Source organism: Macaca thibetana, chromosome 12 (assembly GCF_024542745.1).
Source record: "Macaca thibetana thibetana isolate TM-01 chromosome 12, ASM2454274v1, whole genome shotgun sequence".
NCBI classification, from domain to species: Eukaryota; Metazoa; Chordata; class Mammalia; order Primates; family Cercopithecidae; genus Macaca; species Macaca thibetana.
In genome coordinates this window covers 107,369,126-107,384,374 of record NC_065589.1, presented here as the reverse complement: position 1 = coordinate 107,384,374, position 15,249 = coordinate 107,369,126, and the positions used below count along the sequence as shown (strand labels likewise).

Genomic DNA, 15,249 nt, shown 5'->3' with positions numbered 1-15,249 from the left:
TGGAGGGGCGGCTCCGGAAAGATCGCGAGAGCTGCGGCTATCTCGAGATCCCGAAGCGCCGGCGGCCGCGCGCGGGGTCTCCTCCCACTCTTGCCCCGCCCCTCCGGGAGTTTTCCTGGAGTTGGAGGGAATTCCCGGTAGTTTTCGCTGGATTGGCTCTGGGGGCGGGGTCTGGGGTTACCAGGTGGCTGGCTGTAGGCCCGGGCGAATGCCAGCTCTCTTCAGTTTCGTCCCAACTGCGACTTCTGCCCATTCTCCTAACAGCCCGTTAAACTTTGCTCGGCTGTAACCGCAGACTGGTCACTAAAACACCCACATAAGCGCGGGCCTCGGTTTCTCCTCTCTTGGACTTTCCCGCCTTCTCTCTTCCCCGGGGCGACGTAGCTGCTTGGGGTTGGAGGAGACCTCTTCGCAATCCATTGCACTGCGTGTTGGGACAAAGGAGTGCAGTTGGCTTGCCAAGGCAGCATGGGGGTACCAGTCCCTGTATAAGTGAGGTGTAAATACAGTGACAACGACAAGAAACCACACAATGGCACTGATTGCCTGGATCTGTTGCAGTGTTAGGGACAGTGCATAGTGTTGGTTGCCCAATGGGTGAATATTCCCAAGTTAGGCTTTTTTAAAAAACTATCATTTGTGAGTTTTGAATCGAAATTGAAAATAATTTGGAGATTTGGTTTAATACTGTTTCCCCTGCCAGACTTTGCACTCCGTCGTTTCAACTGACTTTGTAGTGTCTTCTTCTGGCACAAAGTGTTAAGGGGTGCACGTAGATTCCAGCGCAAGTGAAAAGTCTCTGGAGGCTCCCTCATGCAGTAGTGAGAAGACAGCCATGCTCCCTGCCCGCCTGTAGCTTACCGTCTAATTGCAGGTGATATGAAATTTTACTCCCTATTTAATTGATCAAAGATTATTTACAAACATCTACTTTGTGTCAGGCATTTTAGCAGGTGCTGGCAATAAAAAGATAAGTCCTAATTCCTGTTCTTAATATTACACAGGTACCTAAGCCGATAGATGTGCCATCTTGATAGATGCTTCAATGATTACAGAGTCAGGAAGAGTTTAGCTATTAAAGTGCCTGCCTGGAAGTGATACATTTCACATTCTGCTCCTAGTTTATTGACCAAAACAAGTTACATAGTCATTCCTGAGTTCATGGGGGCAGGAGAATTTACTCATTCCTTGGGGAGCAACACTGAATATTCATGATCAATATCACATTCCGTTAAAAAAGGCATTCTATTATATTCATCGGATTCGAATACAGAAGGGGGTCTGTGAAGTTGCTTCATCTTGGAATTTTTTTTTAAAGCTTGGGTTGCTTCAATCAGGTATAGTCCTAATGTATGGACTGGTTATCAGAAATCTGGATACAAATCCCATCTGTTTTCCCTTCACTAGGGTAGTGATCTTACCTTTTCATCTGTCCATGAGGCCTGTCCATGTACTTCTTTCTTTTTTTGGCCTCGTTGCCTTGATAAGAGTATTCTCATTTAGTCCTGGAGTAAGACTGTAAATATACTTGTTTCTGGCCCCCTTTCCTGATAGTGATAGAAAAGAAGCATTTGCCAGATCAATGGCCACATGTCACGTGCCTGAGGTCTTAAGAATCTGCTGTAGTAAAGACACCACAGCTGCAACTGAGGCTATGACTTGGTTGAACTTGCAGTAGTCTACTGTCAATTTCCTGAATTTGTCTGGATTTTGCTGGAGCCACACCGGTGGCAATAGAAATGTGATGGAGATTACCAACCATCAGGTCTGTAAGGGTTGCACTGATCTGCAGTATTCCTCTTGGGGACGTGTTATTGTTTATGATTTACTATCCTAGTTGGGGGCTGGGAAAGTGACTTAGAGATTTTCTCTTAGCTTTATCCAGTATGGTAGCCTATTCCACAGACCAAGGAATAGGGGAACAGCTCGGCCGTGGTGCTCTGGCTGCTTTGCAGGATCCACATAAGCCATGTAGGCGAGGGCTTGAACCGCAGCTAACCTGAATCTTAGAAAAACACCTTGTGATGCTGCTGGAATATGAGAGGGTGGAAGGCCGTCTCCTACTCACTTCCCTGTCTGCCTGAGAGCCTGTCATGGGATGGTTTCTTATTACCTCCTAGATTCTGATGAGGTGTGGGACTTCTTGCCCCCTTCCCTCAAGGGAAATGCAGAATACAAAAATGTGTATAATATCTTACTGCTTAACTGGAGTCTAGAAGTGGCTCTTCAGCAACAGAGTGTCCCACTACTCATGTTGCAGTCATTTGGTGATTTTTGTTTCAGTGATGTCCTTAACGGGACAAGAATCACAGAGAGCTGGCACCTTTGGCTTATTCTTCTTCTCTTTTTTTAAAAATTAATTAATTAATTAATTTTTTTTGAGACAGAGTCTCCCTTTGTCTCCCAGGCTGGTGTGAAGTGGCATGATCTTGGCTCACTGCAACCTCTACCTCCCGAGTTCAAGTGATTCTCCTGCCTCAGCCTCCCGAGTAGCTGGGATTACAGGTGCCTTCCACCATGCCCGGCTAATTTTTGTATTTTTAGTAGACATGGTTTCGCCATGTTGGCCTGGGTGGTCTCAAACTCCTGACCTCAGGTGATCCATCTGCCTCAGTTTCTCAAAGTGCTGGGATTACAGTCGTGAACCAATGCACCTGGCCTTTTTTTTTTTTTTTTTTTTTTGAATCAGGGTCCCTCTCCATTGCCCAGGTTGGAGTGCAGCGGTGGGAACAAGGCTCATTGCAGCCCCAACCTCCCGGGCTCAAGGGGTCCTCCCACCTCAGCCTTTGGAGTAGCTGGGACTACAGGTGTGCACCACCATGCTCAGCTAATTTTTGTATTTTTTGTAGAGATGGGGATTCACCATGTTGTCAAGGCTGTAGGCTTATTCTTGTTTTCACTGTCCATATAAATAATAAACGATCTAAATCTAAAAGCAGCTTGTTAACAGCTTTACTGATGGAATCATTCAGGCGTTGACCTTCCCTTGCTTGTCCTGTGTGCTCCTGTCTTGACAGCAGTCAGCGTGGGACTCTGCCAATTTCCAATATAATATCCATCCTAAACTATACATTTAGGGAGCAGGAAAATGACTTTTGGGTAGGTTCATGGACCCATGGACCCATTTCATTCTAGGTGTTGCTGTTAAGAGGGTTGAAGCGCCGTGGTTCTTCTATTTCTTTATTTTTTTTGAGACTGGTTTATGAGACTAGGTAATTTTTTTGTTTTTTTGTTTTTTGGTAGAGATGGGGTTTCCCCATGTTGCCCAGGCTGATCTCGAACTCTGGGCCTCAAGCGATCCATCGCCTAGGCTTCTCAAAATGCTGGGATTACAGGTGTGAGCCATAGTGTCCGGCCACCACTGTGATTCTTGGTCCTTTGTATGTGGTTCTTTTCCCCCTGGAAAAGAAAGAAGCTCACAGGACATTTGCTAAGTAGACTACATGGGTCCTTCTTTGTTCCTAATGCTGAGGAATTTCATAATATTTATCAGCCTGTGGGTTTAAATTCATCATTGTGCTGGACATTGGGCCATTCCATCTGGAAGCTCATTAGTTCGAGGGCATTTTCTTGAAAAATGTCTTTGATGATTCTCCACCTTCCATTTCTTCTCTTCTCTGTTTCCTGAATTCTTATTAAGTATTGGACTTTCTGAGCTGGTCTAATTTCCTTATCATTTCTCTCAAATTTTCCATCTTACTGCATTTTGATAGGCTTGTGGGAGATTTTTTCCAACTTTATTGTATAGTCTTTCAATTGCGGTTTTCTCATTATTGCCATCATTTAATAACTTCCTAAAGCACTCTTTTTGTTCTTCGAATGGTCCTGTAATAGAATCCTGATCTTTTAAAATGCATATAATATCTTCTCATCTTACTGAGCATATTAATAAAGTGATTTTTGGGGGGAATTTTTAAAAGTGTTCTCTCTACATAACCCCTTTCTTACAAGTTGCTTTTCTATTTGTTTATTTTTGGCCTCTGTCTTTCATGTTAGAGACCTACCTCAGGTGTTCGGTGAATCCTTGATTGTCTGCTTATGTTAAAAGTGGAGACTAGGCTGGGCGCGGTGGCTCATGCCTGTAATCCCAGCACTTTGGGAGGCCAAGGCGGGCGGATCACGAGGTCAGGAGACAGAGACCATCCTGGTTAACACGGTGAAACCCCGTCTTTACTAAAAATAAAAAAAATTAGCCAGGAGTGGTGGCGGGCACCTGTAGTCCCAGCTACTTTTGGGAGGCCGAGGCAGGAGAATGGCGTGAACCCGGGAGGTGGAGCTTGCAGTGAGTCGAGATGGCACCACTGTACTCTAGCCTGGGTGACAGAGCAAGACTCTGTCTCCAAAAGAAAAAGAAAAGAAAAGAAAAAAAAAAGTGGAGACTAAGAAGCTGACTAGGAGCTCTGAGCTCTTCCATGTGGTTTGTCCTTTGTGGGTTTTACTGTATGATGCTCTGGTTGGGCCATTTGATGGGTGTCAGTATCTTTAGATCTTTCCTTTTGGCTGGTCAGATTGTTCAGGGGAAAAACTCTTCTGATCTGCTGCATGAAGAATAAAGGTCTGACCGCTAGTGTTCTGGGACTATCTGGCATCCCACATGTATTTGGTCACTGAATTCCCCTAGTTGGGGATAGCACCCAGTTCCTGAAGTCAAAGATCCACCTTTTACTTTCTCTAGAGAATGCATCATGTCAGGGTAGGAGAGGACTCTTGCCAAAAGAGTGGAGTATGGAGGGCTGCAGGGATCAGACTTCTCGTGTAGCTTTCCCCAGATTGTCATTATCATTCCCACGCCCCATCTCCGTTTCCAGAGGTATTTGGTGCTGCTTGTCTTGAGTCTTTTGTGATTTCTGTGGTATCAGTGAGGTTACTTCTCAGCTTTCTTGACTGCTCCCTTAGGATTCAGCTTTTCATATCTGCTAAGTAGGTTGCCACTGGCCCACCTGCTGCTTTCTGGCTTCCTGCATTTTTGGGGCGTATTGTCTCCTCTCCTGTTCTCCCATCCTCTTGATTATAGTTTTTGTGGCATTAGGGGCAGGAGCAAGATTAGATCTGCTATCTTAGTGCAGAAGTCACTTTTCTTGTTTTATAATCTCAATGTATACAGAGTTTCTGGCTGATGACTATAGTTACCAAAATTTAGACCAATGCTCATACTTTTTTCTTTTTTTTTTTTTTTTTTGAGACAGAGTCTTACTCTGTTGCCCAGCTGGAGTAGAGTGCAGTGGCATGATCTTGGCTCACTGCAGCCTCCGTCTCCTGGGTTCAAGAGATTCTCCTGCCTCAGCCTCCCAAGTAGCTGGGATTATAGGTGAGCGCCAGTACGCCCAGCTAAGTTTTGTATTTTTAGTAGAGATAGGGTCTCACCATGTTGGCCAGGCTGTTCTTGAACTCCTGACCTCAAATGATCCGCCTGCCTCAGCCACCCAGAGTGCTGGGATTACAGGTGTGAGCCACCACACCTGGTTCCAATGCTCATACATTCTTTCGGCAAGTATTTATTGAGAGTGAACTATGTGTCAGGCATTAGTCTAGACATTTGGGATACATCAGAGAATAAAGTGGATAAAGGTCCCTGTTCCTGTGGATCTTATGTTTTAGCAGATGGAGGCAGATAATAAATAACAAGATAAGTAACATAATAAGTAAATTATATGACATATGAGAAAATGAAAAAAAAATCGAGCAAGTTAAGAGAAACAGGAGTTCTGGGGAGGTGAGGTTGCAGTTTTAAATATGGTGGTCAGGGTAGGCTTCATTGAGAAAGTGACATTTGAAGATTTGAAGGCACTGAGAGATGTGCCTGCGTGCATATTTGGGGGAAGAGCTTTCCAGGCAAGAAGACAACCAGTGTAAAGGCTTTAAGATGGGAGGAGCAGGAGGCCAATGTTCTCTACCTAGGGTAACATCTTTAAGGCCTCTGAAGTGTGTAGGATTCTTTCTCTATCCTGAATGACTCTAGTTGGCCAGGCTTTTTAAAAAAATTTGACAAAACACATAAAAATTATCTAACCTTTTTAAAGTATACAGTTCAGTAATGTTACCTATATTCACATTGTTGTGTAATAAATCTCTAGAAATTGTTCATCTTGCAAAACTGAAATCTTGCACCTATGGAGTAACAGTTTGGCATTTCCCCTCCCCCAAGTCCTGGGCAACCAAGATTCCACTTTCTCTTTTCATGATTTTGACTATTTTAGATATCTCAGATAAGTGGAATCACATAGTATTTGTCCTGTTGTATATTACCAAGCTTGTTGAGTTCTTGTATTGCAAATGCATTCTGGCTCCAGCCTTGCTGTCATGTTGAATTTAGCTATTACTTCTCTTGTGCCTGCATGTAATTCAAATCTTAACACCCCTATTTACCAGCTGAATCAGGTAGGATGCCTTTGGCTGCGAATAAGAGAAACCCTGACTGAGACTGTTTCAAACAGTAATGTATTGCTCATCCAGTAGGAAGTTGGGGAAAAAGGAGGGCCCAGGTTTGGTTGATCCATGCATTCAGCAACGTCATCAAGGACCAAGCAGTTCTTTCCTTCTCTCAGCTCTGGAGGCTTCACCCTCAGGTTGGTAGCAAGACAGCTGCAGCAAGTTCAGGCATCACATTTAGTCTTGACAACATCAGGGAAGGAGACAGATCTTGTACTTTCCCGTGCCTCTCTCTTAAACATAGAAACTGTTCCTTAAAATTTCTGCATCCAGCTTTCCTTAACACCTGATTGGCCAGAAGTGGCCAAACACATGTGAGTGTTCAAACTAGTTACTGGTAAGGGAAATGGGATCAGTAGGCAATCAGGCCTACCTCAGGATTTTGGGGGTGAGTTGGGAGTGTTGCCTCCACTGAAGCACATGTGTACCTGGGAGAGGGGTGGACATCTAAATAAAACCAGATTCTGTTAGGAAGGAGGAAGGATAAGAATGGATGCTGAGTGGATAGCCAGCTGTGTCCACTACATTAGCTGTGTGATTTGAAGAGAGTCATTTGACATCTTGGATCCTCAATTTTGTCAAGAAAATAAGAGTCATGGTGTTTTCTCATGTAAGCATTAAAAGACATAATAATTGAAAGAGAAAACAGTCCACGGCACCTACTTTTGCTGATTTCAGTGGTTCTCAAATTGTGGTCCCTGGACCAGCATGTCAACATCAGCATCACCTGGTGTTATGGGCTAAAGTTGTAGTCCCACCTCCACCTCCCCAATTCATGTGTTGGAACCCCCCAATATCTCAGAAAGTGACTGTGTTTGGAGATAGGGTCTTAAAAGAGGTAATTAAATTAGAAAGAAGTAATTGGGGTCAGCCCTAATCCAATATGAATGGTGTCCGTAGAAGAGGGAAATAGGACGCAGATACACACAGACAAGAGGGAAGGTTATGTGAAGACACAGGGAGAAGAGGGCCATTTACAAGCCAATAATAGAGGCCTGGGAAAAAAAATCAGCCCTGCCAACATCTTGATCTAAAACTTTTAGCCTCTGGAACTGTGAGAAAATAAATTCTGTTAAATAACACCCAGTATATGATACTTTGTTACGGCAGTCGGAGCAAACGGATACACCTGAGAACTTGTTAGAAATGTAAAGTCTCTGGCCCCATCCCAGACCTACTGAATCAGAAACACTCAGGGTGAAGCCCAGCAAACTGTTTTAAAAGCCCAATAGGTGATTGTTATGGGCGGGGCTGGCCTAGTTGTTAAGGATATAGGAACCTGCCTAGCCTGGGTTCACATCCTGACTCTACCACTTCCTAGCTATGTGATTGGTCGGTAGTTTTAAAAACTTTTCTGTGTTTCAACTTCGTTGTCTGTAAAATGAGGATAATTCTAGTCCCTACCTCTTAGGTTGCTATTGTGATAAATAGGTCCCTCTAAATATGATTTAGAACAGTACCTGATGCGTAGTGAATGCCCAACAAGTGTGAGCTACTGTTGAGATACGTAACACGTAACTGTTGAATCTGCATCTCACTTGGAGTGGTTGGGTTTGGAGAAACGGATAGCCAAGCTTATTGGAATTATTGGTGAAGCGAGGACCTGAGAACTCCCTTAACCCCCTTGAGCGAAGTTGAATACTCCACCTATTTTGGCTGCTTGGCACTATTTTTTCTTACTTCCTGGTTTATGATTGTGATGTGGGAAATGTAAATTATGCCAAGTTCCTTGGAGTTTATGCAAATAATACATGGCACACATTGTTATGTCGCTCTTCATTCCCCATGAAGGCCCTTTGTCATCAACTTTATATCCTGTTCCCATGAGAACTTTACCTTTTTCTCCTCTTTGCATTCTGTTCTTGATGGATTGTCTAGTTTCTCACTTGGACAGCTTATCCTTTTTCCCTGACAGCCTATTTAAAACCACCTTCTATTAAAAACAGTTTTCCATCAAGGTATCTAGATAGTCATTTCCCTTGTTTTTCATCTGCCTTTTATCTGAGGTGATGCCAATGGTTTTACAGTACGCAGCTGCCACTAGATAATAATGACATTTTCACTGGGCAAGTTGCATTTCCCAGCCTTGTTTCTGTATATTTGATTGTCTTCAGTATTTTATGTGAGTTGTAAACACACTGGGTAGAAACAACTCAATAAATGGCAAACAGTAAAATGAATACTAAAAAGTTATAGTCTCATAAAATGAGAACGAGTGGGGCCCCTCTCCCAAACAGAAGTGAGCCAGGGATATCAGGATTTTATGAAAATGCTGGATGGCTGCTACTTTCCCTTAATATAGTCTTTCAGTCCCAAACTTGTTGTTTTTGTAATTCTGCCTTGCAATATGCAATTCTCTTTCCTTCTACTCACCTTCTCAATCACTCTAGGAAACATAACCATTCATTTATCACCGAGGCCCAAAATCTTGGTGCCATTTCTTACTGCTTTCTCTTCTCCCCACTATTCAAAAATCTATCAAAGTCTTTCTGCTTTTTCCTTTTTTAACATTACCCGTCTCTAATGAATCTTAAAGACCAGACCTTTTGTAACTGTGGAGAACTGGAACGTTCAAGGTAAATCATAATTCATTTGGTGAGATTATCTCCAGTCTTATTTTGTAAATCCATGTATGACTGCAGCCATATCCAGAAATTTTATAAAGGATGTTAACCCCCAACCCCAATAAATTATAATGTAAAATACAAATATAAAGTATATCACACTTTAAAAAGAATTCTACATGTGTGAGGAGGTAGGGAAAAATCAAAATCTCAGCAATAGCAATTTCAAGACTCTCATGGGGCTCTTGTCTGACTCTTCCTATTCACTCAGCCTCTTTTTATGGTTTTCTGCTTTGTTCACTGTAACACCATACCCTGCAGTTTTCACTATAAGCTTACCATTGTCACTATCAGGGAGTATGTGGTTTTATCATCTACCTTTTAAGGAAAAGTTTTTACTTTTAGAAAGGCACCTTACTGATAATTATTTTCTCCAACCTAATGTCTTTTTTTCTATTTTCATTTATGGTTCTGATTTTATGTATGTATGTATGTATGTTGAGACGGAGTTTCACTCTGTCTTGCCCAAGCTAGAGTGCAGTGGCGTGATCTAGGCTCACTGCAGCCTCTGCCTCCCGGGTTCAAGCGATTCTCCTGTTTCAGCCTCCTGAGTAGCTGGGACTACAGGTGTGTGCCACTACTCCCCGCTTATTTTGTGTTTTTGGTAGAGATGGGGTTTCAACATGTTAGCCAGGCTGGTCTCGAACTCCTGACCTCAGGTGATGCACCCGCCTCGGCCTCCCAAAGTGCTGGGATTACAGGTGTGAGCCACCACGCCCGACCTCTCCATGTGATTTTTGACCTAAAGGAACTATTTTTAATATTCTGAGGAGTAATCCTATTTAAGTCACGTATAAACAAGTTGTGCTAAATTAAAAACTTTTAGTTCCATTTACTTCTTCATTTTAGTAGGTAACTTTGTGATCCAAACTCGGATTGATGATCCTATTTGAGTCATTCAATCCAAACCTTGGTAGGAAAATCAGGTTCCTCTCTCTTCCCCTAGCTGTGGTGGATCATGTTTCCAAAGATGGCTGCCACAGTATCTCTCATCCCATATGTTATTTTGCAGTGTGACTGTGCCACTCCCTCATCAAGAAGTAGAGTCTAGATTCACTCCCTTTGAATCTAGACTGGCCTATGACCTATTTTGAGCAATATAATACAATCTCCAAGGCTGGGCCTTAAAAAGTCTTCAGCTTCTGCCTTCATGTCTTAGAGTGTTCTTTCTTGGAACCATCTGCCAAGCTGTGAGGAAGCTCCAGAGCCGTTTGACGAGACCTGATGGAGGATAACCGAGGACTTTGGCCAGCAACCCTAGCTGAGCTCCCAGGTGGAATGTGAATGAGGCCATTTTGAGTGTTCCAGCCCACTGGAGCCCTAGCCAACACTCTACAAACTAGAACTGCCTGATCGACCCACAGAATCATAAGAAATAATAAACTGCTGTTTTAAACCAGTACATTGGGAGGTGGTTTGTTATGCAGCAATACCTGACTGAAACACTGGGACTCCTTTACTCAGCTTGGTTTTGAGGCCTTGCACCACGTTCACTTGCTCACCTTATCACCCTCAAACCTCTGCAGGGAAATACAACTTACTTTCTGGGTTTTCACAATCATTTTAGCTCTATGGACAAAGTGGTTCACTCATCAGTGACTATGAAAGTGGCCAAATAATGATCACAATACTAATTAAGACTTTTTGAATTCTTATGATGTGCCAGGCACTGTTTTAAGTATAATATATTTATTCACATATTTAATTTTTAGAACAACTTTTTGGCTGAGAAAGACAGGAACCACTTCCAGTGCTTTCCAAAGCAGCATTCTCTTTGTCTTAAGTCAGGGAAGGCCTTCAAATTACTTTCAGTAGAAGAAGATTTAAAGGAATGTTTCTGTTTAGGGTTTTTCAGTCTAAACAATTTTTAGAGCAACTTTTTCGAGCTAGGCAGTATTATTTCCATTTTACAGATAAAACAACTAAGGCACAGAGAGGCAAAGTAACTGATAAAACAGTAAATGGGTCGAATCACCATCAGAACCCAAGCATCAGACCCCAGAGCCACATGCTTAGCTACTGTGATGTCCTGCCTCCCATAAATAATGTCTCAAGCTTATTTTATTTTATTTTATTTTATTTTATTTTATTTTATTTTTTTTTTGAGACAGAGTCTTGCTCTGTCGCCCAGGCTGGGGTGCAGTGGCCAGATCTCAGCTCACTGCAAGCTCCGCCTCCCGGGTTTAGACCATTCTCCTGCCTCAGCCTCCCGAGTAGCTGGGACTACAGGCACCCGCCACCTCGTCCGGCTAGTTTTTTGTATTTTTTAGTAGAGACGGGGTTTCACCGTGTTAGCCAGGATGGTCTCGATCTCCTGACCTCGTGATCCGCCCGTCTCGGCCTCCCAAAGTGCTGGGATTACAGGCTTGAGCCACCGCGCCCGGCCTATTTTATTTTTTTTAAAAAACCTTTTTGAGTAAGGATCTTGCTTTGTCACACAAGCTGGAGTGCAGTGGTATGATCATGGCTCTCTGTAAACTTGAACTCCTGGGCTCAAAAGATCCTCCTCCCTTGGCCTCCCAAAGTGCTGGGATTATACAGGTGAGCCACCATGCCTGGCCCTACTTGAGTTAAGGAAATTCTCTAAGGCTTTGATTGCCTCCTTCCTTTATTCTAGGTTCCAGGCTGTGTCCCATGCTCCAGTTACATTCAGAAAACTCTAATGATAGAAAAGTCTAAATTGACTATTTCTACATTCACAGTTCAGGGTAGGATAGAGTGTTTGCCTGGTTTTCCCAGGTTTCTCATCCCTGTGTGGCCACCACAGAGGGCAGCAGAGTGACAGGCAGAGGGTGCAGAGGGGGCAGAGAAGCAGAACTGATGGAGGGCCCAGGCAGGGCAGGGGTGGGCGGAGCTATCTACACATCTCAGGCATGAGAGCTAGGCGGGAGCTCAGCCACAACTCTTCAATCACCCATTGATGGAGAGGCCAGCTTCTTCTAATAGCATGGGCTGTGGCTGCCAAAACTGTGCCATCTGACTTGAAGGGGAGGAAAGTCTCTGTGCTTGCTACGCAATTGCAATTGCAGCCTTAAGGCAAGCCCCCCATGGCCTTCAGATCCCTCCTAGGCGGACATCCTGGAGCTGTCACTGCAAAGCGTGTGATTTTGCTTCAAGCAGCCCTTGAAGTTCTCCTGCTTCCTATTTGCCTGATAACTGCCCCAAGGACTCTGAAGGAAAATTTTAAACGCTAATTATAAAATTCAGTAGGCCTGCATTCTTAGGTTGTATTAAGAACAAGGCCTTTGGAGACAGACAGCCCTGGGTCAGAGTTCCGTCTCTGCTGCTTAATTGCTGTGTGGCCTTGGGAAAGCTGTTTTCTTCTCAGATTCTCAGTGTCCTTGGCTGTAGAATGGGTTAGTGATATTTACCCTGTGTGCTTGTTGTGAGCAATAAGTAATCCTATAGTCAAAACCCTTGGCCTCATATGTACCAGGCAACCATCAGGGTAGCTATTAATTACAAACATAGAATATATTGTGAATCTATGAGACCATTAACATACCATGTAGTCTTAGCATGTAAGCTGCAAAGGGTAAAGCTGGTGTTTCATGCTCTGCTGTACAATGTTTGCTGAGGAAGAAAGACAACCTGTGATCTGTTTTAGAAAAATGCTATCTTTTAATCGCTTCTCGTTTTACTTTCTTATTTTAGTTTTGTACTTTAAATGCTTTGGAGCATTTAATAGCTCTTCTGCTTTCAACTTCTATAAATTCACAACTTCTATAAATGTAAAAAGTGTCTGAATCTTGATTAAATGCTGTTAATCTGAGGCTTATGGGTTTCCAGGGGTCCGTGAACTTTTTGAAATTGCATGCAACATTGTTTGTGTCTACACATATGTGCATTTTTGAGGGGGAATGATTCATAATTATCAACAGACTCTCAAAGGATTCTGTGGTTGGACAAAAGATGGAAGAGTCCTTGGACAAAAGACTGAAAAACCCTAAACAGAAACATTCTTTTAAATCTTCTACTGAAAGTAATTTGAAGGCCTTCCCTGACTTAAAACAAAGTGGATGCTGCTTTGGAAAGCACTGGAAAAATGGATCCTGTCTTTCTCAGCCAAGGACTGGTCTCTTTTCTCCAATGTGTCCCTAACAGAGTGGTGAGGCTGGCTGTTCCCACCAGTACAGGTAATGTGGTAAAGATAGGACCACGTGGACAAAGAGGTATTGCCTTCTCTAATTACAGCTAACAAAGACCCAGGCCTAACCTCAGCTGCACCTTCTGTCTCTGGGAAGTCGCTATGGAGTAGACCTATAATTAGGATTAGGTACCTGAAACATAATTCTCAGGATGATGAATCTCTAAATTATGTCCCCAGAGACATACCTGAGGCAAAACCCTAAGGGCTGTTGACCATAAGAGGGTGTGTGTGGTATTCCACATTCAGTGGGGATTTATAAATGAGGACAGTATCACTCAGAAGGGGCAGGTGTCCAAGAGGCCCTTTTGACTTCTGCAATGGGGCCTGACAGCCCGTGAACTGAGCTCCATAATTTATGCCTCTGGCATAGAATCTGTGCAAAGCAGGAATGGCCACATCAGCATTTGGGGATTTAAAGCAGCGTTGTTTTTTTTTTTTTTTTTTGAGACGGATTTTCGCTCTAGTTGCCCAGGCTGGAGTGCAATGACATGATCTTGGCTCACTATTAATTAACGAAAGAGAAATTTTAAAAAGAAATTAAAAAAATTTTTTAATAAAAAAATTTATAAATATTTTTTTTAAAACTTACAAAAATTAAATTAGAAATAAAAATTTTTCCCCCCCCCCCCCCCCCCCCCCCCCCCCCCCCCCCCCCCCCCCCCCCCCCCCCACCTCGCCTCCGTTCAAGCGATTCTCCTGCCGCAGCCTCCTGAGTAGCTGGGACTACAGGCTTGCGACCCACCACGGCCAAGCTAAGTTTGAATTTTAAGTGGAGAATAAGTTTCTCCATGTTTTCAGGCGGTCTCAAACTCCCGACCTCAGTGATCCACCCTCTTCGCCTCCCCAAAGTGCTGGGATTACAGCGTGACCCCCCCCCCCCCCCCCCCCCCCCCCCCCCCCCCCCCCCCCCCCCCCCCCCCCCCCCCCCCCCCCCCCCCCCCCCCCCCCCCCCCCCCCCCCCCCCCCCCCCCCCCCCCCCCCCCCCCCCCCCCCCCCCCCCCCCCCCCCCCCCCCCCCCCCCCCCCCCCCCCCCCCCCCCCCCCCCCCCCCCCCCCCCCCCCCCCCCCCCCCCCCCCCCCCCCCCCCCCCCCCCCCCCCCCCCCCCCCCCCCCCCCCCCCCCCCCCCCCCCCCCCCCCCCCCCCCCCCCCCCCCCCCCCCCCCCCCCCCCCCCCCCCCCCCCCCCCCCCCCCCCCCCCCCCCCCCCCCCCCCCCCCCCCCCCCCCCCCCCCCCCCCCCCCCCCCCCCCCCCCCCCCCCCCCCCCCCCCCCCCCCCCCCCCCCCCCCCCCCCCCCCCCCCCCCCCCCCCCCCCCCCCCCCCCCCCCCCCCCCCCCCCCCCCCCCCCCCCCCCCCCCCCCCCCCCCCCCCCCCCCCCCCCCCCCCCCCCCCCCCCCCCCCCCCCCCCCCCCCCCCCCCCCCCCCCCCCCCCCCCCCCCCCCCCCCCCCCCCCCCCCCCCCCCCCCCCCCCCCCCCCCCCCCCCCCCCCCCCCCCCCCCCCCCCCCCCCCCCCCCCCCCCCCCCCCCCCCCCCCCCCCCCCCCCCCCCCCCCCCCCCCCCCCCCCCCCCCCCCCCCCCCCCCCCCCCCCCCCCCCCCCCCCCCCCCCCCCCCCCCCCCCCCCCCCCCCCCCCCCCCCCCCCCCCCCCCCCCCCCCCCCCCCCCCCCCCCCCCCCCCCCCCCCCCCCCCCCCCCCCCCCCCCCCCCCCCCCCCCCCCCCCCCCCCCCCCCCCCCCCCCCCCCCCCCCCCCCCCCCCCCCCCCCCCCCCCCCCCCCCCCCCCCCCCCCCCCCCCCCCCCCCCCCCCCCCCCCCCCCCCCCCCCCCCCCCCCCCCCCCCCCCCCCCCCCCCCCCCCCCCCCCCCCCCCCCCCCCCCCCCCCCCCCCCCCCCCCCCCCCCCCCCCCCCCCCCCCCCCCCCCCCCCCCCCCCCCCCCCCCCCCCCCCCCCCCCCCCCCCCCCCCCCCCCCCCCCCCCCCCCCCCCCCCCCCCCCCCCCCCCCCCCCCCCCCCCCCCCCCCCCCCCCCCCCCCCCCCCCCCCCCCCCCCCCCCCCC

General features: G+C 47.8%; 1 protein-coding gene across 1 annotated transcript in view; it reads right to left on the bottom strand.

Moving 5' to 3' along the window:
• Positions 1-15,249, bottom strand: part of DARS1 (aspartyl-tRNA synthetase 1) — a 1,211,452-nt gene that overhangs the window by 81,989 nt on the left and 1,114,214 nt on the right. The window lies entirely within an intron of this gene.